Source organism: Lissotriton helveticus, chromosome 1_1, assembly GCF_964261635.1.
Source record: "Lissotriton helveticus chromosome 1_1, aLisHel1.1, whole genome shotgun sequence".
Classification (NCBI taxonomy): domain Eukaryota; kingdom Metazoa; phylum Chordata; class Amphibia; order Caudata; family Salamandridae; genus Lissotriton; species Lissotriton helveticus.
The window spans coordinates 499347661-499375313 of NC_136057.1; the positions used below are offsets into that span (position 1 = coordinate 499347661).

Here is a 27653-nt window from a genome sequence, read left to right on the forward strand (position 1 = left end):
CCAGAAGTTGCTGTGCTTGAAAATTTATTGGCAGCAAAACAAACAACGCGTTTCACCAAACAGGCTTGATCACGTTTGTCATGGATACAAAATCATAGTCCTTTTACCATTAACCCAATCAAAACATAAAGGAAGGACTTTCCAAAACAACCACCCAGTGCAAAATAAAGAGCGGACATATTGGAGTGGTGCACTTTAAGGTCGCGATGCATAAAGATTTTAAACGGTGAGAGAGTTTGAAGAACCAAAGTTATAGATATTCACTTGATTCTACCATAGTATCCGCCAAAGAGCAAACATAATATTCTATTCCAAAATGCAAAAAAGGCCCAAGTGGGCTATTATTTACAAAAACATGCAACATGGAACATGATTCATTTCATCCACATTCCGCCCCAGTGGGCATAAAATGCGTCATAATATATATAATGTTTAAACATGGTCAAGAAAGTAATGAGAACCAAAGTTATAAATATTCACTTGATTCCGCCATCATATCAGCCTGAAAGCTAAACAAAATGTTCTTATTCACTGATACCGCCCTAGTGGGCTATTATTTACAAAAACATGCCACATGACACTTTGTCTGCAACTTCCGCCCCAGTGGGCATAAACTGCGTTATCTCATATGTAAATGTAAATATAACCATGGTCTATAGTTAGATAACATCCCATCAGGATGTTTGCTCAGTCTTGATGGCAATTAAATGCAGGACATTGGTTCAGCAGCCTCTCACGCTTGGTTATATGGTAATGCATCACAGCGACCAATCCTCATTAACTTATCAATGGATCCTATCCAGGAATATCAACTCCACTAGTCCCAAAATGCATAGAATCTGTGAATTAATTAAAAACAAGGTGATATTTACAATTAGGCGTACATGATTTGCGGCATTCTGCAGACATGCTGATACTTAACATACAAAAATCATATAGGGCATTCTGTGCTTCAATTCTATCAGCTTTACATTCTCATGGTTAGATCATGATAGTTACTTTTCTAGATGAACAGACAGTTCTTCATGATTATTCAACCCCTGTGGGTAAGTACACTCAAAATCAATAATCATTCTTGATTCTAGCTTTCGCAGACACGTGGTTCTGTCGCCTCCCCGTGGTCCTAGGTCTACCTTGTCCAGCACCACCATTTTGAGTAGATTTTCATTTTGGTAGTGTTGCTCAAAGAAGTGCCTTGCAACTGGGTACTGCGCATTATGATTTTTTATGGCCCTCATGTGTTGGAGCACTCTCTCCTTTGCCTTCAGAGTCGTGCTCCCCACGTACCACTTGTTGCAGGGACAGATTAACAAGTATACACAATACATGGTGTTACAGGTTAGGGTTTTGTTTATTGTAAAGGTTTTGCCTGTGCTAGGTACCAGGACTTCCTTACGATTCTCACTATTGCGACATGCTTTACAAGATCTACAGCATCTGAATCCTGGTGTGTCTTTGATTTTACTTTTTCCCTTCACCGCATTCGGACTTAGTTCATCCCTCAAAGATTTACTCTTTCTGAAGGTGATCTGGGGGTGATCTTTCAGGTGTGGCTTCAGATGTTGGTCAGTCAATAACACATGCCAATGTCTGTTCAGGATCTTACTCACTTCACTAGACTGGCTTGAAAAGGTGGTTATGAACCTGATCTTAGATTCAATTTCTGTGTCTACATTAGTGTTAAGGAGGTCCCTCCTTACTCTAGTATCAGCTTTCGCCACTGCTCCCTGTATGGTTGTGTTATTGTAACCCCTTTCTCTGAATCGTGTTATCATCCTTGCTTTTTCTGTCTCAAACTGATCACTCGTACTGCAATTGCGTTTAGCACGCAGCAGTTCCCCATAAGGGATACTGTCCACCAATTTTCTGGGGTGTGCACTTCTTGCATTCAATAGACTGTTACCCGCCGTGCTTTTTCTAAAGAGACTAGTGGTCACTTTGGTTCCCTGTATTTCTACTAACACATCCAGAAATTCAATTCTGGACGTGTGTATTTCAGCTGTTAGTTGTAAATTCACAGTGTTGTTATTGAGCTAGCGCACAAACTGTCTAGCCGATACTTCTGAGCCATTCCAAATCATAAAAATATCATCGATAAACCTCAGCCACAGGACAACCTGGTTGTTAAAGGCGTTTAGCTCATTGGACACCTGCTCCTCCCACCACCCCATGAAGATGTTAGCGTAGCTGGGGGCGAAGCAGGTGCCCATCACCGTGCCCTGTGACTGACGGTAGACCAACTCATCAAAAATAAAATGATTATGCGTCAGGCAAAACTCCGTCAAGTCTAACAGCATATTGGAATGCTCCAAGAATGCAATAGATCTTGCTTTTAGAAAGTGTCTCACCGCCTGTAAACCAAGGTCATGTTTGATACACGTGTATAAACTACTCACGTCCATAGTGACCAACACATAGGTATTCTCCCACACAATACCTTCAATGCTTTTAAGGAAATGTGTCGTTGCAGACAAAGTGTCATGTGGCATGTTTTTGTAAATAATAGCCCACTAGGGCGGTATCAGTGAATAAGAACATTTTGTTTAGCTTTCAGGCTGATATGATGGCGGAATCAAGTGAATATTTATAACTTTGGTTCTCATTACTTTCTTGACCATGTTTAAACATTATATATATTATGACGCATTTTATGCCCACTGGGGCGGAATGTGGATGAAATGAATCATGTTCCATGTTGCATGTTTTTGTAAATAATAGCCCACTTGGGCCTTTTTTGCATTTTGGAATAGAATATTATGTTTGCTCTTTGGCGGATACTATGGTAGAATCAAGTGAATATCTATAACTTTGGTTCTTCAAACTCTCTCACCGTTTAAAATCTTTATGCATCGCGACCTTAAAGTGCACCACTCCAATATGTCCGCTCTTTATTTTGCACTGGGTGGTTGTTTTGGAAAGTCCTTCCTTTATGTTTTGATTGGGTTAATGGTAAAAGGACTATGATTTTGTATCCATGACAAACGTGATCAAGCCTGTTTGGTGAAACGCGTTGTTTGTTTTGCTGCCAATAAATTTTCAAGCACAGCAACTTCTGGAGTGTTGTCGTAACGTTTCCTTGCATATGGGAAATCTCTTTTGGATATTTGGGCCGCCGGGACCCTAACGACGACCCGCTCGCGAGCCGGTACTGGCCAGACACCGGAATTGTGGTTTGCAATAAATATATATATATACACACACACACATATATATATATAAATATATATTATGCTCAGTTTTGCAAAGTTCCTCAGCCTCTTAATGGTGACATTCCATGGAGGGGTGTGTGCTCCCTTAAATCCACACATAAGTTGTCTCCGTAGTTGGCCCCAAATCCGGGCAACTATCGAAAAACCAGCCATAGTCAAACGTGTAAATGCCAGCAAGCCTTGATTTTGGCGACTTACAAGCCCAATGCTTTTCGTAGAATGTATTCTTGCTCATGGCCGACTAAATATCATCTGGAATCAGAGACGGCAATATAGGACCACATGACACATGTTACTTGCTACGAATTTTTTAAATTACATGATTTTTTAACTGATCTTAGTAAAGAGTTGGAGCATCCGAGTGTCTTTCATTTACTATTCACTGAGACTGCAGCTATATTATGTCTGTCAGTATTTTAAGCAATCCGTTTTTTTAGGGGTTTGGAAATCCACAAGATTTCCTTGTCTCTTGTTGGCACTCTTGCAGGTCCAATGACCCAGTTCAGAGCCCTTCCTGTGGCTTGCAGACTCCAAGGCAGGGCTCATGTACCTTTGGATTGTGCTGAAGTCCACGAACCCTGCCACAAAATGTATTATTTTCCACCTTGGGGGGCACCATTAACCAAGTGTTAAATACTGTAATGAGGGTCAGAACAGAGTTTTCCCAGTTGTAGATGATCCACAAACCTGAAACATATTTTTAAAGTTTATTTCTCAAACACTACAGAATGGAGTTACACCAAATCAGGCAAAAGCACTTACTTAAGTAAAGATCTATTTAACTGAAAGTTTTGTGTTATTCTTTGAATGTTTTTTCTGTACTGAGGAATGAAGAATCCTATGGGAGTTAAAGTGGGAAATGTCACCATTTGATCCCCCCCACGCCCCTCTAATTTGAGGCCGCCGCTTGATAGAGCGGCATAAAACTTGTCATGAGAAACCTAAAGTGGATGCACATTTTTTGTAAAGTTTCATACAGATTTGTGGACCAGCACCAAAGTTAAAAGAACAAAACATGCCTTTCCAAAGGAAGCTTTGACCTAAACATAACTACAGGGGCGCCACACACACATGCACGCCAAAAGATCAAAAAATGCACACAACTAGATTTTGGGCATGGTTGAAGCCCAACAATCCATGTGAGGCTCAAACCAACCATGGGAAACAAGGATTCTCCACTAAGGCAATCAAGATGATACACAAAGCTATCTGTGGAATGGGCCATTATTATTTCTGACACACCTTGTACATGTACACTTTAAGCTGTAGTCTCTGATCCAGTTGCTCCCACCAACCAACCGTCCCAAACACGAACAATCAAGGGAAGAAGAGATCTCTGCTTCCAGACAGCCCAGGTCTGAAGCAGCGACAGACAAGACTGAGCTCTGTAGTGCTTGGCTTCCTGTAACAACCTCCAGTATTCAAGTCAGGGGCAAGCATAATATCTTACTGTGATAAGGAATGATTCTCTGCAACCCACATTTAACAATTAATAATTCAATTAAATCAGATTATATGTTATTTTGACATAACCCTGCTTCAAAAAATGCCAGAACAGTGAGAAAATATACCTCGGAGAATGTCTCCTGAGAAAACTACGTACTCAGTAAGCATTCCATACAACTTAAAATATGTACAGAGATCATTCTTTTACAATATTCTCCAAATGAATGTAATATTATATGCAACCATAAGACTCCAAAGTTGCTAACATTTTCTGAAGTTTCACATAATCAAATTTAAAGATTCATTGTAAAAGCAATTACCCCATAGAATTGTAACTCTTTACAAAGGAATGAACAGACAAGAAATCCATTTGTCTTAGGCGAGACAGACAGAAAAATCATTTATTGCACACTACATAGTCATTTTAAATTTCGATTTCATATAATTTCTTACTCGTTTTTCTTCCAGTTTCAGTCATGATATATCATTTGGAGTACCCGGTTCTGCCGATAACCACACAAAGCATATGTCAACTTTATCCGTCAGTAACACAAATCATTGGTTCTGCAGAAGACATACTTCACATAAAACTGTACTATTGTATTGCAATGCTATTTGCAGTGAAAAATCTTAAATCTGCCTGAAAAATGAAGCTCCTTAAACACACCTACAAAGCCATCCAAAACGCTGGACCTGCATACCTCAACGACCGCCTCTCCTTGCACTCCCACCAGACATCTTCGCTCTTCCCAACTGGCCCTGGCTACTGTCCCACGGATCTGCAAGACCACGGCATGAGGAAGATCCTTCTCCTACCTCGCTGCAAAGACATGTAACTCCCTGCCACTGCACCTTAGGCAATCACCATCGCTGCCGCAATTCAGGAAGGACCGCAAGACCTGGCTCTTCGACTGAACGCAGATCCATCCCCACTCCCACTCAGCGCCTTGAGAACCTTACGGGTGAGTAGTCGCACTTTGTAAAAAACTGATTGATTGAAGCATCCACTTTCCAGCATTAAGTTATGCACCCAATATGTAAATAGCATGACCGATGAACCAATCGCTCTTGGTTATGTTTGGCTTGCCTGGTTTCTGTTACCATGAAAATGATCTCACATCTAGAGAATAAACCTTGCATTGGTACAGGAACACTAGAAAATATGGCACATGGGTTAAAAATTATGACCTCCGCAGGACCTTGCAGGTGAAAAAAATTATTTGTGCACAGCTTTGAGAAAGCCCGCTTAGGAGGTCCCAGGGCAATGAAAAAAAATTACTGGGTGCAAATTGAGTCAATGGGAGTCTTTCATATCTGGCATCCTAGAGCTTCAGTACCACAGACCCCTAATCTCAGGACAAAGTGTCCATCTTAGCATTTATGCCTCAGGGTCGCCAAGCAGAGCAGTTCAACGGTGTCCCAGGGAGGTGTTGTGGATTGGAAACACAGATGTTAGCCACCCACAAAAACACTCATTTAAATCTTTGTCCAGTCAGCGCTATTTCTTTAAAATTGAAAACAAGAATATTAATGCACGCACCACTACGCCAAAAACAACACTTATCTACAAGAATGAAGGCAGAGGTACCAATTGGAACCCTTCCTAAACGGCCCTTGCAAGATAACTAGGGTGCAAATCACAAACACTAAAGAAATGTTACATGGGAGAACGAACCGTAAATATAGTTGTCCGCATGGTGCCAGGTGACAATTTGTGTTCCAGCATGCTCTAATGCTAAAAATGTCAATACTCCTAAATAAAACCTTTAGAAAAAACATATACAACTTTTTCTATTAAAAGACATGGCTCCTGGTTTTGTCAAGGTATTTAAATTTCAAAGAAACAGGCCTACACTCTTTGGCAAGGCAGGTTTCATTTTAAACCGTAAAACATTTGGTGCTTTTGTGACATGTAAAACATTTGCATTTCACCATGAAAAAACCTAAGCCTCTTGGCTTTAATTTCATCTTTTCACCATTACATGGTAAGGGGTAGAGAGATTCTAACATGCACATGACACTGTTCAATGGTTGATTAGCATCCACTGCTGATCCAAAAAACTTAGGGTTTAGCTTCCCTAGGACCTTCCAAGCAGACTCTAGAGGCTGGCTGACTGAGTGCTATGCTCTTCCTAAGCACCCAGTTCTGCCTCGTGGGAGACTTAGACTGGTGCCTTGTTGACTAGTTAGACAAAAGTGAGGCTTATCCAGGTGTGACCTACATCTGCCAGAGATAGGCATGCATCCTTTGAAGATTTGCAAGGGGCTGGGTACAGACCCATGGCCATCCTGTCAAGGGAAGGTCTAATTCTCCTTAGACTTTTCTGAAATATTTGTCACACATCTAACTTTACCGATAATTCAGATTTGTAATAAATATACCAGACAGACCAAGAAGTAACTTTTTATCTGGTTCCTTGGCAGAGATAACATTATTTAATTTTAACATTAACTCCCAATGCTTTCCTAAAGAACAGCGAACCCTAATACGGTAAAAATAGCTTTTTATGCCTTTTGACGGTTAGCATATGCTTGACATTAAACGTATACATGTCCTACTTTTAAATATCATGCGCCCTGCCTTATGGGTACTTAAAGGCCTACTAAGGGTGTCTTATTAGTATTTAATAGGAGGGTTTACATATGTCAGAAGTGGTTATTTTGACGGGTCAAATTTGCAGTTTAAGCCTGCACAGCCAACTTACGGCAGGTCTGCAGTTATGTTTTGCATTGCCACTTTGTGGCAGCGCAATGTGCGCTGCAGTCCACTAGTGCCATTTAACTTACAGGCCCTGGGCCCCCTATGAGCCATATTGTAGGGTCTTATAGATAAATTACATTTTCCAATTAGGAGTATAGCCAACTTCAAGATGTTGGGGGTCAGAGCATATGCGCTGGGCACTGGACAGTCGTGTCCCAGGTTGCAGAGTCCAGAAAGCAGCAGGAAAATGTAGTAAAAAGTGGAGGTGGTCATGTAAAAAGGGGCATTTACCCACAGATACATATACTTTCTAACTTTTTCTAATGTGACCATTATTGTATAATGATCATTGGGTAGCACCCAGTTCATAGCCTTTATGTGCGATGTCTTGTTGGTATCAGTAAACATTAGAGTAATGTGATCACAGAAAGTTCAGTAATTAATTGAAGGACATCAGTCAAATGGCCACATTGTGAAACAGTAAGCAGCAGGGGAAGCGGAGTATCAAAGTACATGACTTTGGGGAGGCAACAAAGAGCTGTGGAACACTAACTAAGAGGCTCTTTCCATCAATGTACAGTGGACAGGCAAACATCACATTATTAAGCAGTGGTTCAAAAAGAAATGCTTAGTATACTGAATATTGGGAAAGTCAAGAATGCATCCATTGCATCTGGTAACTGAAAAGAGCATATCTTAGGTGTCAGTCCTGGCGCAACTTGAACTACAATATCTTATCGCCCACCATACTATTTAACTACGGTCCTAAGATAGGAACTTAACTTTACTAAAAAGGCCAATCAGGGCAGTTGCCTTATTATGGTGACCAGATCCTAACAGGGTATTAAAAAGTTAAGATACGCTTTAAATAGATGGGTCTCAAATCTCCATTTGGAGTCATCTAAAAGTGACTGGCAGGTATACAACTACTTTGTAGATGAAGGCAGAAGGGACAAGAATTTATGAAAGGGTTTCTGACAATCCAAAGATGACCACTATTTGCAAAAAGATCAAAGCTTTATTTTTAGCACTATATAGATAAAAAAGTCACATAATATCGGGCTGAGAGAGCACTATACCTCTGACTAAATAACTGTAATATAATCCATTATTAGTCAGTGATACTGTAAAGTGCCTTCACGATCTCATATTTGAGAACTGATAGCTGATGACCCTGCAGCCTTTCACTACCATCGTACACCATATATGCAGGGACCTCGGTGATAGTATGTATGGTGATACCATCACATGTGATATCCCCTGTCATATTGTCAATTAAGCCATGTCATGTATGTTGCCATGTGGAAGGACATCCTCAGAGCACTGGAGATTGTGTTACGTCTGCAAATTAAACTATAGCTGGAGAACTTTGGTGTTTTCAATTTTCAGAGATAAACTAAATGTCACTTCAAGTAAACTTTTTAATGGAATTGCATCTTTTTTGTACATTAGACCATGATCATCATGGCCAAACAAAACAACCCATTTGCAATGTTTTTCGGTGTTTCATGGTTTTACAATCATATTTTTAGGCTCTGGTTGCTCTAATCCGTGGGTGTAGACCTGGCATTTGCCAATGTCCTATTCCTAAAACCTATACCCTAATTGACCTCTGAGCATGCACTGTCCCTACTCTCTCAGAGAACAGTGGACATAAGGCGTGTTCTTTGGCAATGCCTTGTCTTGATTACAAAGTACCCAGTACCAACAGGGCCCGGTCACAAACTGCTCAACATCACATGGTGCAACATTGGACCAGACCATCTTCCGTGCCCTAACCTCGAGCCCAGCAGTACTCTGAGTTGAATTCTACTGGGAATGGAATGCAGACATTCAAGTCCCCTTAGAAGACTTTTTGTGTCACACTTATTGCTAAGGATTTTGTCAAAGATCACAAGAACCAATTTATACAAGGTCACAAAAGACAACCTTGAAGAAATGGTCTCCATATTCATAGAAAGCTTAATACTCTTCAAAGCGAGGATGTCTTTCTATAGCCTTTGCTAAAACTTCCACTTAAGAAATAAGACAGTTATAATCAGCTTGAGACTTTCCACGATCGATCACAAGAGAATTTTATATTTGTAGATATTTTATGTAACTTTTCCAAATAGGGAAAATCTTAATAGCAAAACAAAAAAAATCTTTTTCCTATGAACTAACCATTTCAATCATAACTACAAGAAAGCACTGCAGATATATCCATTTTCTTTCAAAAATCCAAGATGGAGTGTATTGTTTCAACCCACTATCATCTAAGCAGTGACTGACTATGCAAATTCACACGCTGTGTCACAGAAGCCAAATATTTCAAATACTCCTTTATTTAACTACACAAGCTTCGACGCATTACCACTGAATCCACCAAAAGACTAATCAATCTTGGAAGGCTGGATTATCTCAAATTCAGATACGGACTAAAGCAATTCTTTTTTATTATGCAATTAAATCTGCCCAAGAGCAGTGATAACATATTCAGACTATAACAGTCCAGCTCATCTTTATCTTCATAAGATCTGATCAATGCTTAATTTGAGACGGTGGTTTCCAGTGCTCGGCACGGGCCCTTAATTGGCAACACCGGCACTTATGACAGCTGCCACATGGTGGGCTGTTTGTCTCATTTAGAGTGAGCACAACAACAGTTGTTTACTAATTCAATATATGTTAAAAATGATTAATACCTGCCTCTTAGCTAATTTTATAGCTTTGGGGGCCTGGAATAGACTGAATTGTCAGACTTATAGTTGGGTGATGGTTAGTAGCTGGTTTGGCACTGTCATTGGTAGCAACAGCAGGGGCAATGGGTGGTGGATGCTGCAGTTGCCTCCGGATGAGGGCCCTGGCACTTATTTTATTTACAAATCAAGCACTGGGTCTTACTATATCTTGAGTGCCCATCAGCACCTTCATAATTGCTGGTGGTGGTGAAGGCCAAAATGTGTTTGGTGTTGTTGATCCCCAGATGAGCACACTACTAAACCCTGTGTCTCCGAGAACAGCTGCTTCATTCATCCCGGAAGAAACCCAATGCTCTTCTCAGCGCTATCTGTTTGGTAAAAATCTTGAGTCACTTGATATGCAAGCATGCAAGGCCCATCTCTAAGCAATCACCTAAGCCTAGACCCAAAATAAGATAAATGTCCAACTCTTTGAGCATGGGTGCCTGTGGGTGGCTTGACCGTTGGCGAGTAGCATATAGTGTCACTCGCTTATTTAAAACATTGCCATATCAGAATCAACCAATGCCCCTAAAGTGTAGTCCTCCGTGCTGAGATCAGATATATGTGTGTTACAGAAATAATTAGAAGATATGTTTCTGTATCACTATCTCCTCGGCAGATAATTTCTTAATTCAATTTATTACCATAAACCAAATGCAAAGTGCGTTTTAAATACACTGATCCAACCCAGGAAACAAAGAAGGGACCTCTGAAATAGTTCCAATTCAAGTGGAGCAAATTCACAATGAAAGACATTAATAATCGTTAGTGTAATCAAAACTTTCTAGACTAATCTATTTTATTAGGCTCTTGGATTGACAGATTCACTTGTTAGTGTCATGAAGTCTCCAGGCATACGTATGTGCTCATACGTATGTCCTTTACATGCCTACTTTCATTTATTCATTTGTTCAGAGATCCTCCTAAACTTCCTACTAAAATACAATTTTCATGACGGAGTCTTAGGTACAGAGCTCAGTAAAATATTACCCAGGACAAGCCTAAATCGGACCTAAGCAAAACCCCATGTTAGAAAAAAACAATTTCAGAGTATGGACTGCCTGTATCCTGTCATTCGTATTTCTAAAATCCAACACCCTGAAAATTGAAATACAAAATAGTTTTGAAAGCTATGCAGCTTTCTGTAAACCTGTCATCCCTGCATCTCTGACTTCTTTTTGATGTTTGCTTCAAAGCTGCAGAGCTGTATCCGCCTTCTAGACACTGACCGACTTCACTCCGAAGCAATCTTTCTTCTCCAGCACAAGTCTGTCATCAGCTGGCAGAGCAATTTTATTAAATGCCACTCTGTCCCATGACAGTGCTATAAAAAGAGATGTATGCATCACTGTCTATAGAACATTGCGCCATACTAGACACAAGTCACATTGATGGCAGGTTGTGTCAGGGCAAGAATCCGCCCTCCAACCCACTGAAGTTTTAGCTTATTTCAAGCAATTCAATTTCATTTTAGGACCTCCTGTTTCGCACAGAATTGGTGTGGGTGCTATTCATTAAAAAATACGTGTTTATGGGTCGACCCTGCTTATTTTCTCATTTCCTCATTGTTTGTACCACCAAATTCAAAAGGCGATTTTAAAGACTCAGTATCTTTTGCATCTCTTTATATGAATTCCGTAAATATGTCATGGCAAAGAGGAGCTGGTGTAATAAACTGCACAGGAAATCATCATTTACTCAATGCCTGCCATTCATGCTGACACAGTTTTAAGTACTTAAAAAATTAGGAACGTGTGCCTTTCCAAGTCCTCCATTCATGAATGGAATCAGCTGCTCTTGAGGTTACCCTGGCGACAAGGGTGCGGTGGCAAATTGTGTACCGCTCCATTCATTCACTTTTCCGGTCATTATAGTAGAGCACACAACCGCTCAGTGCTAAACTAACTATATGTAGGTGGATTTTAGGACATGCCTGCCAGTGCACCGCCTATATCCACCCAGTGGATGGCCCACACAATATTAGAAGATCCCCACTGGATTGGCGGGGATCATGTTTCCTGACAGTGATCAAGACCACACCGCCGAAGGAATTTAGGTAATAACGTAATGCTGGCCAGATGTAGCTTTGTTTTACAAAAATACACCCATAAAAGGAGGGGCTTGTTTCTGAAAACAAAAACAAAACAATGAACCCACACGCTGGAGGTTTTGTCCCTGCAAGAGATAGCCAGTGATCATTTTTCCTATAGGGTTAGCCATATATTGAACGGTGTCCTGGACATTACAAAACATGCATGGGATGGAGGCCACCCTACATTGGGCATGTGTGCCGAGGTACTGCCGAGGTGTTTCTGTGGTCCATGGGTTGCCAGCTCAGAAGCTTCAGACAGCAGGGACAGCATAGGCTCCTCCAATGGAAACCTTTTAATTCTCCCACTTCTAAATGAGGTAGAGCACCATGGGTTGGCGGAGATGTATGCCTGGTCTCTGCCTAGAGTGGCACAGAGGGACAAAAGCGTCATGGAATGAAATGCAGCCCAGAATAATTACGAGTGGCTGAGATTATTTCAAGCACAGCACCCATCACCTTTTCGATTTTCTTTTTTAATATAATCTATATACAACACATTTTTCATTTTAAGTGATGTGAATAACAAATGTTAACATTATGGTATTCAGTAATGTATATGCTACGAAGATCTGAGTCCAAACAGCAAGTCACCTAGTAACTGTTCTGCGATCGGTTCTATTCACATGCAAAAACTGAGCCAAGAAGAGGCAGGTTTCCTTTTAAAGCACTAAACCAGAACCCGCTGTCCTACTAACACTGGTTAAGATGGGAGAGGGGCTTATACGAATTAGAGGACAGTACTATCCTCAAGGGCGGTCATCATTTAACTCTTAATCACATTAAAAATAAGATCAAACTAAAATAATGAAGTAAAGACATTGGTTCCACCAAATGCCTCCAGAAAAGTAACACCATTAATAAATCACACGCCACGAGGCACCCGTCCAAGATACATGAAGTGCCTAAACCCCACCCCTGGTGTTTTTTCTTTTTTAATGTCCCGCCAATCAAGCTCCTCTCCTGTTTCTGGAATGTATGAGCGAGAACTTCTGCATACTTGTGGGAATGTTCACTTCCCTCTGGTGCCATCTGACTCCTCCAGTGACGAGGCAGAACAGGGTGCCGGGGTGCAGCTGACAGGCAGCTGGCCAGACTCTCAAAGGCTTTCTCCAGGATATCTTTGGAGAAACCAACAGAGTTTCACATGAACCGAATCCGTCGTCAGATTTCACGTGGAGAGGCGGTGGAACAAAATCGGAGATGCGCAGTCACATGTACTCACACACACAAAGGTTACGTGTTTACAACCCTCTCGGGGATGTAATGCCAGGACAGCATAATGTTGGATCCAGAGTCCGAGGCCCTAAAGATGAATAGGGGTTATGAAATAAAATGCATGCAGTTACAAATAAACAGGGTGGAGAACTTCAACTGCGGTGCAGAAATATAACCATGAAAAGTGCCATTGTGTATCTGCATTAAAGTGTCACGGGGAATATATCCGTGTCCTATTTCACTTCGCTCATATAATAAGCCAAGAGAAGCCACTGAATTATTGAACATGAATTAAATTGAATAAATGAACCCTCCCTAAGTATGTAGCTCTGAAAGCCAGTCACATCAAAGACAACACAGAGTTGCTCTTACTGAAGCAAATAACACGGAGCATCGGGCGTCATCACCACTGCCTTCTGACAGAGTAAACAGAATCAATCCTGACAACACTCAGCGGCTCTCGGCTGCATTTATATTAAAATGCAAATACATTAGTGTAAAATATGAGAGTACAGGGAGTGCGGAATAAGATGCGATTTGGGAAAACATAAGGCTTCAGTACCCACTGCATTGTAGCAAGTAAATATTCAAAACTGTTTAAACATATTGTCTCCAAGACACTGTTCACTATTTATTATGCATTGTGTTCTGGGTAAACATAATAAAATACTGTTTTGTTTTGCATACAAATTAAGAGACGAGCTCCTTTTATAAAGCATTCTTTTCAAAGACAATCATTACTTTGAACATAAATGGTTTATGTTCAGACGTGCCACGCAATGCACCATGTCATACAATCAAACCTATTATATTAAAGCTGTATAGCGAAGGGAAACTCCTGACAATTGATTATATGCATATAGAAAAGATCCAAAGTGGAAGCATCTCAGTGGCTAGTTGTTAGGGCCCGAGTTCAATTTTCTTTTACCCATTTGCACTCGTGAAAAGGGGGAAATGCGTATTTAGACCACACATTAATCCGCAAAAGGACATTTTTATGCACATTTAGTTGCACAGGTAGGTAAACAAGTTTATTTGGACCATTGTCCATAAAACATTCCAAAAACACATAAAACAGCTACAGTGTAAAGGTTGCACAGAAACATCTGCGCTTGCACACAATTATGCTCATGAACGTGCCAGGGATGTGGCACGTGCAAAGGGGTGAACTGAGATATGTGTGTGGCACATTTGTGTGAAGGGTGAACAAAAAAGCGCAAGGCATGCAAGGGGTAGACATTTCCCAGGCTTGCGTTTCCAGGAAAACAGCATACTGACCCATATTCATCAGGACTTCTCTATACGTCGTCTGCCCCCTGGAATAATATTCTGACCTATGCAACAAACTTAACATCTTCATGTTGCAAGCACCAGGACTATATGAGTGAATGAAAGCTGAATGAAAGAACACTAGATTGATTGAAATGGAATGAATGAGTTTGAGAGCAAGAATGCAGTGTGGTATGTCACTGGGTAGGCTATGCTATAGGTTTAGGATTACTCCCTTTCTTTCTTTTTTATCTTTCCCCCCATCATGTGTTTTTGATGTTATAAATATAATGTGGATTCAAACAATGTAATCAACTTTTGCACCTTTTGATACATAAAACCAAAGAAAAATAATAAATAATATATATATATATAAAAATATATCTTCTCTGAGTATATCTGGATTGATTTGCCTCTTGTTATGTGCAGTGCTGGCTCCTAAATAAATCACCCCTTTAATACTGATTGGATCCTCTCCGGGACCACAATATCTTGGGGCAGGGTTGCTCTTTTGTGTTCTATTCATAGTAGACATTTCCCCAGTCTGCATTGTGGACTGCCCCATCTTCCACCTTCCATAACATGCTTAAGCGATGAACACAGTTACGGTTTACACTTCTAACTTGGGGTGCAAATGTAATTCTTGGCATGGCCATTTGCAAAATACTTTCCAGTCAGGCATTCATAACCCACACAATTCCAACCAGTCACAGCTATCTATGAGGAGACAGCTTTTGCCTTCTATCCCTCACTCCTCTTCTTTCCACTTCAGCCCACTAGCCAAAGTTAGGTTAATAACACCACCCACGACACCAAAATAATTCCCATATAAGCAACACTGCTTTTGAACATCACTTCAAGCAAACTAAAGAGCCTCATCGCTTACAGCTCAGTTTCATCCAGTGAGCCGAGGAAGGGATGCATGTGCTTTGTTGTTGCTTGGTTATCTTCCCAAGTGGCTGAGGTGAGCTGGGGGTGCCCTTCTCTTACCAGCTCCTCCTGAGGAATGTGAGGATGACCCTACTCAGAGATGCTCCCTACAAGCGAAGTGAAATGACATGTTATGAAAATGTACAGAGCGTGCAATGCCTTTATTTGAATGTTTTTGTTACTTAGGTTTTGATGCCTTAGTTGGCTTTTATATGTATTTCAATGAACACACATACCCATTGCAACTGTAAATAGTGCACTCAAAACTGTATTACAAAAAATTATGTTCCCTTGTGGAATCCAGAGGTCTACGAAATCATTATGGTAGTCATCTGAAAGTGCATAGCTCTTATGAGAACTGCAAACAAACAAAACAAATATATATATATATATATATATATATATATAGAGAGAGAGAGAAAATCCATGCTACTTAAATGGGCCTGAAGGGCAGAATGGCTGCACTCAAGAGCCACTGAGAATGGTAAACGGCAGTCCCTTCAAGCCACTGAGAATGGTCAACGGCAGTCCCTTCAAGCTACTATGAATGAACAACGGCAGTCACTTCAAGCCACTGTGAATGGTCAACGGCAGTCCCTTCAGACTGCTGTGAATGGTCATTGGCAGTCCCTTCAGGACACTGTGAATGGTCAACGGCAGTCCCTTCAAGCCACTGAGAATGGTCAACAGCAGTCCCTTCAGACTGCTGTGAATGGTCATTGGCAGTCCCTTCAAGCCACTGAGAATGGTCAACAGCAGTCCCTTCAGATTGCTGTGAATGGTCATTGGCAGTCCCTTCAGGCCACTGTGAATGGTCAACGGCAGTCCCTTCAAGCCACTAAGAATGGTCAACCGCAGTCCCTTCAGGACACTGTGAATGGTCAACGGCAGTCCCTTCAAGCCACTGAGAATGGTCAACAGCAGTCCCTTCAGACTGCTGTGAATGGTCATTGGCAGTCCCTTCAAGCCACTGAGAATGGTCAACAGCAGTCCCTTCAGACTGCTGTGAATGGTCATTGGCAGTCCCTTCAGGCCACTGTGAATGGTCAACGGCAGTCCCTTCAAGCCACTGAGAATGGTCAACCGCAGTCCCTTCAGGACACTGTGAATGGTCAACAGCAGTCCCTTCAAGACACTGAATGGTCAACGGCAGTTCCTTCACGACACTGAGAATGGTCAACGGCAGTCCATAAGTAACAAATACAGAGTGGATGGAGGACATGGCTGGAGGAGGTGCACCATGCCCAGAGCCCGCTGTGTGCAGCCTAATGCCTTACAGTTCACTCTGGGGGCACAGGGCCGGTATAAAGGACTATGTTAAAAGACTCATTTATTCACAGCGCACTGTACACAGGTAATCTGTTATGGTCAAGGTAGAAGTGGAGGAAAATGTGATGGCCCTATCTGGGAGAAACACCGAGCTGTAGAGTGAGCACTGGTGGCCTGCTAAGCTGAGCTGTGCACCGGTCCCCAAATAGGTGGTAAAAAATGTGGGTGTGTGGGTAGATTCCGTCCTTAGCTTTCAGACACAAACAAAGAAAGTAGCAGAAACATGTTTTGGCAATCTACGGGGGCTCAAACCAGTGCTGGGGTTCTTTGACCTAGCCAAGAGGCAGTTGGTTGTCCAGGCATCCATTCTGCCTAGATTAGATTACGCCAACTCACTCTACTTGGGAATCAATAAGGCGGAACTTACAAGACTGCAAAGGGTCCAGAACGCTGCAGCCAGAGCCTTGTTAGGTCTACCCAGGACATGCCCCACTTACAGTGCTATCCGTCGGCTACATTGGTTGCCTGTGGATTCAAGACTCTTTGCATGTCTTTTCAAATCTTAAATCTTTCCTCTCCGGACATCTTGGCCAATCTGCTTACACCCTCTCCCACCAACTCCGGTATATGGGTCAGCATTTGGCGGTTGTTCCGTGGGCGAGGAGGGTTCGCGCTGGTTGACGCTCCTTTGGTGTACTGGCAGCCAGACTTTGGAATGCGCTCCCCACTGCCATTTGTAGTATGGAAAACTACCTGGCTTTTCGTAAGGCTATCAAAACGCCCCTCTTTCCTCTACTATAGACTCTTGTATGTTGTCTATTGTTCTGCTGTTTTTTGTTTCAGTGCTGGGACACCTCTTTGCCAGGGGCAGCTGTGCGCTATATAAAACTGCATAGCATAGCATTGCATAGCATAGGAAATTGAACTAAAGTTTCTTTTTTGTTTGCGGAGTTACAGTCTCCAATTTCTTCTAAAGACTTTGAATTGTGTACTTGACTTTGTCTCTCAAACGTATTAGATGCTGGATTTGATATTAGTCAAGGTAGGTACGAAATAAGGTTCTGCATGCATATTTCATTACACTGCAGAAAGGTTAGACTTTAATTAGCATTTCATATTATTTTCATGCAGACCATTGAAGTTCACAGGCACTCCTATCTGGAGAATGCGGCCAAACTCTAAAAGCTATCGCATAGATAGTATTTTAGACAGTGTGAAACAGTTCAGTTCAGAAGACAATAATGTATGGGTTGATCGTTTCATCTCTTCAGAACTCCAATGCATGAGATGGATCCATACCAAGAGAGGGTGTTATGCAGTGGCATGTGTCTTTCCCAGTTCCACTCCCTACCTTGTGTACTTAGGAGTGGCTTTTTTCCTCCTTAGAACACAAGGTGGTCGAGAAGGAACAGCATCGACGTTCAGACAGCTCCACAGTGGAACTGTGAGTCTAACAGGCCTCAACCTGCATGGCTGGTATAACCAAAGTGGTATGTTTCCAACTTCAACCTGCACTGTACGATCTCTGCAATCGGAGGTGTAGTGCTGCTGTGTGTACCCTGCTGCCCTGAGGGATAGCAGTGTTGCTTAAGTCTTGAGTTTGTGAGGTTTTTTGTTTTTCCTCCATGCCTCTTCCAACTAGATGCTCAATAATATTATACGTCCGATAATTAACTAGAACATGCTGAATAGGTAAATGAAAGAAAGAGTATGTGAAGAAGATGCTAAAATGCATTATGGTATTTTAAAACATTATAGGAAAACATGACAAATTGATTATCTAGATGATTCTTTTTTTTTTTATAATAAAACTGCAGGTTTTTTTTACAGCAATTGTGCTGAAAAATGAACAGTTAAATTATTTTAAAGTTATCTTGGGGGTGAACCCCTCTCCAAAAAAATCCCAGAGAAGGATCTTGCTTGCTTGGCACACCTTGAAAGTACTAGAATATTTTATGAGCCAACTTTGAAAAATGCTCTGCAAAAAGAAACTATTTAGTCCATTCTCTTCAAAATATTCTCTACTAAAGAACCTCTACAATTCTCTTAGGAATTGGTTGACATTGTTCACCTTTCGTGGTAGAATTTAGATGGTTTCATTCATTCCTCACCACTCTGAAGTCGAAACGTTGCCCATACATTGAAACAACATTCTTTATCTTTATAGATGTGTTATATTTCATTTCTAAATAGTATTTTAAAAAAGCATTTGAAGCAAAGGAGTAAGAAGGCAATTTTAATATTGGTGGGCGCCCGAACAGCCTGCCAGTGTAACAGAAGTCTTTACCCTCTGCCAACCCAATTGTGAGATGCCTCCATTCTTGGTGGGGCACATGTTCGCAAAAGTGCATCTACTGATGTTGTGAAATCACTTTTTCGACACTGTAATACTCGCCGGCCACCACTTTTTTGTTCGTTTTTACAAGCGAATCCTCAAAGTCAGGGTTTATGTCAGAAATGCAAAAACCATAGCCCTGATATACAGGTACTCTTCTCCCTTAGAATGGGGCTATTTGACATTTTTGCATCTTGGTTCATCATGCTTTGAATGGCAGTCCTAGAAAAGAAAAATATGTGTGTCTTGGCATCGTCGAAGTGAAGGGGCCATCAGGCAATAGAGCCTCGGATGGTTCAACATTTGGAAACCACTTGTTGGATACCTACTGATTCCACCACCACTCAACGAGGCACGGCAACTGATTTATAACAGAGCTCAAGACTCACCAACCACTAAAGAAGGTCCTAAGCTATCTGAAAAATATCACGGCTCATTAAAGAGTTGGGTTTTAAACTCTTTCACATTGCTGCATGGTAACAGTCTCACCAAACGTGAAGCCCTTGAAAATCACTCCTCTTTTGAGTCACTTTTGCCGATTGTGCAGGGGCGGCACCTCCATTTGAGCGGAGGAGCATCGCCCCACAAGACCCAGAGCTACATTTTTTTTTATTTATTACCATTTTATTTTTCAGCACCCCGTCCCGAACTAAGTGTCAGGACAGAGTGGGGCCAGTGGTGCCGAGTGGCAGCAGCAAAGAGCTGTGCCTATAAAATAAGCACGTCCCTTTAGCCAGCTGTCTTGCGACGGCCAGCCAGAAATGCGCATTTTAACCTTCTCTAACCCAGCTCCCTTAGACAGCTCGGTTAGAGAAATCGCAGGCCTGCAGTGCTCTTGAGAGCGCTGAGTGAGGCCGCTCTCTTCACTCCTGGCGCTGCTCTCAGGCGCATGAGGCCGTGCCAGGATTGGGGAGTGCAGTTTCCTGGTTCCGGAGAAGACACCCGAGGGAGAAGGACGTCGCGCTGCAACCAAGAAAGGTACGTTGATTTTATTTTTTTGTTTTTCTTGTGTGCCCCTTCTCCCACCACACTCAGTACGTCAACCGCCAATGCGATTGTGAACACTTGTGAATACTTGCGCTGCGCTGTGGTTTGTGCGGCATTGTACAGATGGGAGACCACTGAGCGTGAAAGTAGATGACAAGCCAGCAAGAGGAACAGTTGCCCACTACCAGAGTGTAACAAAACTGTGGGATGCGCCCACAAAGAAATAGCCTTTCATTTATCTGAGCCTCCTCCTCATTGCAGTGAAAAATTATGGCAAATATGGTAGGAGTGACACTTGGGATACGCATATTTTTCCATTACCAGCTGTCTATGGCACTACATTGTGCCTTATGGTCTGATATAAGCTAATATATGATATATGCTTCACGGAATAGGAATATGCCATCGCAGCCACTCAATAGATAGCTCTAAATAAAAGTACACTGCAATCACAAAAAACAGTGTTCTTTCTGAACTGAGATGCAAAGTATACTCAATAATAATCTCACCGCTTTATTATCGGATGTGTTTGCAAGCTGGTGGGATATGACAAACCTTATGAATATAAATGAGATTATTTTATCTTTTGCATTTGAAATACGAGGGGAATATCCTACCAGATCTGGTGTATCGACTCCCTGTGGGTTTGGATTACAGAAACTAGAATAATAGGAATGGAGAGTGTAGCCTCCGAAACAGAGGTGGAAGCCACAGTACAGATGTGGTTTACACATTTACAGTTTGAGGCACAAGAAGATGAATTGTTAAAATTCACACTTTGTAGAGAAGTGTCAATGCAGAAACTAAAATGTAGGACGCCAGAGTAAGGTAAAGTTAAGCAACTAGCCCAGGTTTGCTCCCTTGTCAAAAGGTTTCTAACTAAACATCAGCAAAAACCAGTACCCGGCAGTAGTAGTGGGGTGGAGGAGTATTTAAAAAAAAATTTAAAAGGGGGGAAATAAATAAAATCACTTATCTTCCCGGGGCCCGCCTCTCATCTGTCCTCTTCGGTCAGCGAAGCAGGAAGCACTCAAGCTCCCGATTCCCTTAGCCAGTACGATGCTGCCTTATAGCAGCGCTGTGATTGGTCTGAGTGCCTTGGTTTGGCACGCAGACAGGGAGTGGGAGCCTGGGCGTGTGCCATCTCAGGCTGTGCATTACAGCCGGTGGAGAACATGCAAAGTGCGCATAACTGTTCGGCGAGCCCAAGATGGCTGGCCAAACCGTCATGCGTGCTTTAGAGTGTGCTCCCCACTCCTACCCCTGCTCTGCAGGAAGCACTGCTCCGCCCGCACCTTTACATAGCCAATAATGAAAAATAAAATGATAATAACATTATTTTAATTGTCTTTTTCCTGTGCGGCGACGCTCCTCTGCCTTAGCGGAAGAGCCGCCCCAGGCAAAGACAGAGAAATAAAATGAATATGCTGGGCAAAGCACACCTGAAATAGACTTTATTCAATTCAAAGTAAAATTCTGACATTTATGTGGGCCAATTACAGGGCAAAATAGGCCAGTCCCAAAAGAGAATTGAGAGATCTTCAGGAACTACAGTCCACACTTCAGTTAACTAACACTTGTTTACATTTGACAAACAGATTATTTTTGGCTCTGCCATCTCTGAAACTTTGTTTGAAGGTGCCCATCAATGACGTGTAATTTCAATGATGGGAGGATTCCTGCTGTAAAGTGCTGTCCTGGGTTAGCAGATTTTAGGAAATGCAAACCACCCTGCGCTGGTAGTCAATGATACAGGTTCTTTTTAGCAAGAACTCTGATGAGTACCTTGGTTGCCAAATAGGCAGGCTCAGGCTTCATACATTAAACAAAGAAGCACTGGGTTTGGGGAACCCATCCATTTGTAACCATCAAATTACCACCGGGCCAGCCCAACCTGTAACAGTTTAGAATAGGCTAGATAGAGAAATCATAAATTGCTCAGAACATTTATTTTTTAAATATTTTGAGCACATATGCCTTTATATTATAAAGTGTATAATTCATTACACAGCAACAAAATATTTGATAAAAGAAATTGCATTGGAACAAATCTCGTTTGTCTCTGAAAGCGGTTTTAGACACTCGAAGCAGGAACACTTGTCATCATTTTTTGGAAAATAAGTAATTGCTTTTCCGTGCCCTTTAATACTCTACTTTCAGGTATTTTGTCGTAAAGTCCTGGCAAGATAAACCAATGGAAACCCTACTTGCTCCATTTATAGAGTGAGAAGAAGGCACTTTTTCTAAAGTGAGAACAGGTGACATGGAATCCTTAGAGATTCAATCGTCGAGTGTCACTTGGAATTCATACTTGGAACATATTCCTCAGGATAATATGATAGGGACCGTCCTGCTATGTGCTGGGGACGGAGAAAACATATACCTTTTTCTTTCATGTTCATGCTATTGTTTAATGACGCGGGACAAAACGCCTCATTGGTTTTACTGCTTGGTTTTACCTTTAGAATTTGCCACAGGCACTAAAGAAAGATTTCCCAGCCATGCTAGAGCAGTTACTCATTAACACTTCAAGCCTATTCCAGAATCATCAGGTTCCAAATACAGTGTGTCGTAGCTGCAGGAAAGGTCTTCAGATGAATGGATGAGGGGCGAGCTCACAGGCGACAATATCAAACTTGTATCTCTGCATTCTAGTCAGGGCTTCAACATTTCTATACTGTCCTTAACTGCAAAGCTCCCCCCAGAGCACACACACCATCACTCCATGCATCAACACATTCTCTCAGCTGCACTCACCATTATACATCTAAACACTCACAGACCAAGACACCATACCATTGCTCACGCTGAGCAGATGCTACCAGACAGACATGCCCGAGCCATACCTACAAATGTGTCGTTCAAAAGGAAACATTACAGTGATACCCTGAAGCCAGACATGGGTCCTGTGCCCTCCATGCCACTGGAGTCAAGCTAGCCTGGCTGATGAGGGGTGATACCCCAAAACCAGTCCCAGGATGCTTGTTTCTGGGCCAGGGAGGACCTGGATTGGCAGTTCAGGCTGGTCAAGACTGATTTGCATATGTCTGGGTCAAACCTGGAATGGCATGGTGAGCAAAACAACGATAGATTTAGGCCCAGAGCTCTGTACTGGGGGTGAATGGTTTACATTTTTCGGCATTCTGTCCATCAATTGTTCTTTTTGCAGGATGCCCTGGACATCCTTGCGGCCATAAATAATGTGGCACATGCAAATATAGAATTTCTGAAGTCAGCCAGAAAAACATACTAGGAGAATAAAAGGAATAAATGATTTTGTAAAGTGCACGCAACAACACGATCTTTCGGTAATCATACAAAATAAACCTAGAATGTTCTTTAAACATTTGCCGGGTATATGTTCACATCATGGCCAGAAGATGTAAGACTGACAGAAACACGTGCACACGACTCTTGGTCAATAGCTATCACCCTCACAACGTGTGGTTTAATTTCCAGTTTGCTGCACACACACACATACCGATCCAATAACACAATCAGGTGGTCCTTCTTACCGTCTGCTGTCCACGTGGTCTAAGGTTACAACACTTGGCCCTAAAAGAAACAAGAAAAGAAACATTGCATCAGCAACGGCTACAGAGAACCGAGTCTGCAGAAAAGATTCCTGTGCAGAAATTATAATTATGGGCAGGAGATACCCTCAGCGCTGGCACAGGCTGGCAGTGCAAATACTAAACGTGGCAGCCTGCACCGCCCAGTGCAAGGGGCCTTTCCTTGGCATACTAGTGTTCTAAATGTCCACCTTTACAAGCTATGACTTTGCATTTTCTCTAAAAGAGCGGCCGGGTGAACAATTATTTAGTTGTACTTGGAAAAGAAGAATTTGCATAGTGGTGGTGTTAAATTTAAGACTGATTCACAAATCATGCCCACACGTGCTAGTGCTTGCCTACTGTATCGGAAACAGACGGGCAGTGTGCCAGAGCTTACCCCAAACAGAGACACAGCAACCTCATAGCTCTTTGGGGTGGCAAGGTGCAAAGCAGAGGTAAACAAGACCATAGCAGACACAGGCCTTAAAGACCTGCCACTGTCGGTCCCTCCCGCTCCATATGCAAGGTAGCCCACAGCTCAAGGGGTGCTCTATCACCAGGTACCCAAGTCAATGGACCTATATAATCAGCCCCTCTATAATTCCCTGATCTGGTGTTCAAGGTCAAACTCTAAAAGAGTGGCAAAGAGACAGCTTCAGATGTTTTTTCAAGGCTCATATAATAACTAATGATAACTAAAAATACATGCTACATACATAGGGGGGCACTGAATCGGAATTCTGCGTCGATTGGTCTCTTCAACTGTCATTCACATTTTGCTTCTGCCTTCCATTGGTGTGCACCATGGAGCTGTGGCCCAATCCACTTCAGCCTCTGGCTGTCTTTCACTGGAAGTGGTGGCACTTGCTTGCTCATAATTGCACACCCACTTAAAAAGAAGTGCACTTCGGGCTCAGGGCTGCAGGCCAATGGATAACTTTGGCAACTTTTTTATTTTCAGCTCTTCTATTTTTCCTTATCTTTGTGTTTTTAAACTATGTCTTCAGGTTACACGAATTCAAACTTATAGAACCTTTACTATGGGATAGTAAGAATCATATTTTTCTGTGATGTACATCTAAACAAAACGAGGAGCTCTATAACTGTTCAATGACGTCAGCATGCCAGGACGCATCAGGACTTTTCGATTCAAATTATATGCACTTGTTCCTTTTTCTCATTTAAGCTTTTTATTGCAAGCATATATAGCTGCCGCTTTAGACATCAGGGTTTTAAAAACTTTTTTTTTCTATTTTAGTGCATATGCTTTCAATAGAAATTCAGAAAATGGCCTTGCACCAGCTGGCAATCCTGGTTAGCCACGCAGTTTAGTCTGTAAAAGTGCCACTCAATGCCAAGTGGCACCACTCTGTTCCCAGAAATGAGCAACAACATGCAGTCCCCTTATTTGGGTAAACAAAATGTCTTGTGTTCATTTTCAGCATAATTTCACAGCCATTATAAAAGCACATCTTTTTTTTGGTTCAAACAATTCCATCGATGCAGCATCACACCATTAGCTGATTCCATTTGTGTAAAACTCCCTGACGGATGAAAAGTCGGTAAACTGTTAACGACTACCAAAATGGTTTTAGAAATGCTCTACAAATCACTTTTTCGAAAGGGTGCGTTATGGGCGTCCTTTCCAAACAGCGATTCGATAACCTATATACCAATGGCTAGTGATTGCAATTTCAATCACAGTCTAGTGATAAGTTATTGACTCCTAAATTGGTGTGGCAATTGATGTGCAAAAGGAAGGGGCCCCTTGTGGATCTATTTATTTTTCTAATTAGAGCACAAATTTCACTCCCAACACTCTGAATCATCCCCCAAAACCTTTTTCTTTTAAAAACATATAAAAACTGCCCTATTTTTTTACGGATATTGGGCTACTTTAAAAGAACACCACAGATTTCTTTATTGAAAAGCAATCACAGGGATGATGGTCTGCTGAACCTTGCAGCCAACTAGCCCTGATCATGACCAATCATAGAGTCGAAAATTGCGACCTGCCTAATTAATCTTAATTAGACAGAGTAGTCTGTGACTCGCTACGACTCCATTTTTGCTAAACAACCTAACAGTACATAGGTCAGTTCACAAAATAAGACTCTAGTTCAAAAAACTAGAGTCACTTATTGTGAGCACTTTTTGCGACCAGATAGTTAGTATATCTGGCCCTTCAACAACATAGAAACATTATACAAAGGTCTGTCTCAACGACATATAACCAACTGCCTTGTAAAAATCCTGCAAAGCATTCTTATGCACAAAAGCTAGCATGGCTCCTACAGCAATGATAGGTTTAATCTGTAATTAATGTTTTTGTATGCTTGTAACATTCTAAGCGTGATCTAGAGGCTCCTGCGCGAGCGAGAGTCCTGTGGGAGCTTGCACTCTTATTGGATCCCCGCAACATTCTATTCACATTGTGGACACCATTACAGGACCTGAAAGCTTAGTCCCAGTATCCTGAACATTAAAAAAGTATATGGTATAAGGGGGTAGGTTAGGAGTACCCTGGACCTTGTGTGGGGGGAGTCCCAGAGATCCCGCCGCAGGCCCAAATTTTAAATCACGACCCCCTTACTCCTGTGAATCCTGCAAAAGTTCAGGGGCCTGTGCTGACTCCTGTCGGATCAGAAAACTATTTAAAATAAAAAAACAAGGTGGCATGAGTGCCTGTGGTGGGTTAGCCATTTACGAGCAGTTGGCCCTGTGGCTAACCGACACGGCGCATGGTCTAAGGCCATGCATGGCCGGATGGTCGCCTGCCTTCAGGAAGTTAGGCACAGGCCATGACGCCAGCCCCATGCCAGCCAGAGGCGTATGGCAGGGGTGACCACCTGAGCGTGGTTGGGCACAGGTGGGAGAGTTGTATAGTTACATACAGTAGTAAAATATTACTTTACATTAAGAAAAACCCTAGAAACTCACTGACAAAATGAAGGTTAAAGTAACATTATTGTTACGTATGGGAAGAATATCTTACTTTACATTAAAAAAAAAACTTTGATAATCACTGAAAAAACAAAGGTCAAAGTGACATTATACTCGGGTGAAAATATCATTTTTAACATAACATTTAAACAAAACAAAACACTTCAATTCACCAATTAAAGTTAACTAAAGTAACTGTAACTCATGCCCTTGCTTATGACCTCACATAATGCATCACTCATCACATGTTCTATGACATCATAGATGACATCACTGTGAATGGCAGGGGTGCGAGTTACAGTTACTTCAGTAAAACGTGACTTTAACCTTTGTTTTTTGCAGTGAATTTCCAAGTTTTTTTTTTAAGTATAGCGAGAGTCTTATCTTACATAAATATACTGCCACAATAGCCTTTGTTTTACTCAGTGCCCATATGTACATATATACGCACACACTAATATATATATATATATATATATATATATATATATATATATATATATACTGACTGAGTAAAACAAAGACAACAGACAACATTACTGTATGCAGAAACTTTTTCTTTATTTAATCACAATCCACCACGACGCGTTTCGGCCAAGCCTGGCCTTGATCACTTGATCACATGACGCAGCTACGGTAATTACAAGACCATTTTAAGTGCCCAGTGCTTGCTAGTGAACTTGAAATAGAAAACAGACTATATTTATGACGCGCATTTCAACAAATGTCCATTTGTTAGTCAGGTACATTGATATAAAATCTATTACCATTCTGAATTCCTTCCTTAAATTGGAATAAGGCTAAAAGCAATCAATTCATGATATACACGCAAGAACAATCTGACTTAAGATCAACATGACGTGCAAAATAATGAGATGTGCATGATCATGCGATGTGCATAATACGCAATTCATGGTAAATAGGTATGAAATATCCTAAATATAGCTTACATTTTGTACAAATTAACAGATCTCAATTCC

General features: G+C 41.6%; 1 protein-coding gene across 1 annotated transcript in view; it reads right to left on the bottom strand.

Moving 5' to 3' along the window:
* The window catches only part of TSPAN9 (tetraspanin 9), a 1047344-nt gene that overhangs the window by 909817 nt on the left and 109874 nt on the right, over nucleotides 1–27653 (bottom strand). The window contains exon 2 of the mRNA XM_078673949.1: nucleotides 23692–23731. The gene's annotated coding sequence lies outside the window, so the exon portion shown is untranslated. The remainder of the gene's footprint in view (nucleotides 1–23691; nucleotides 23732–27653) is intronic.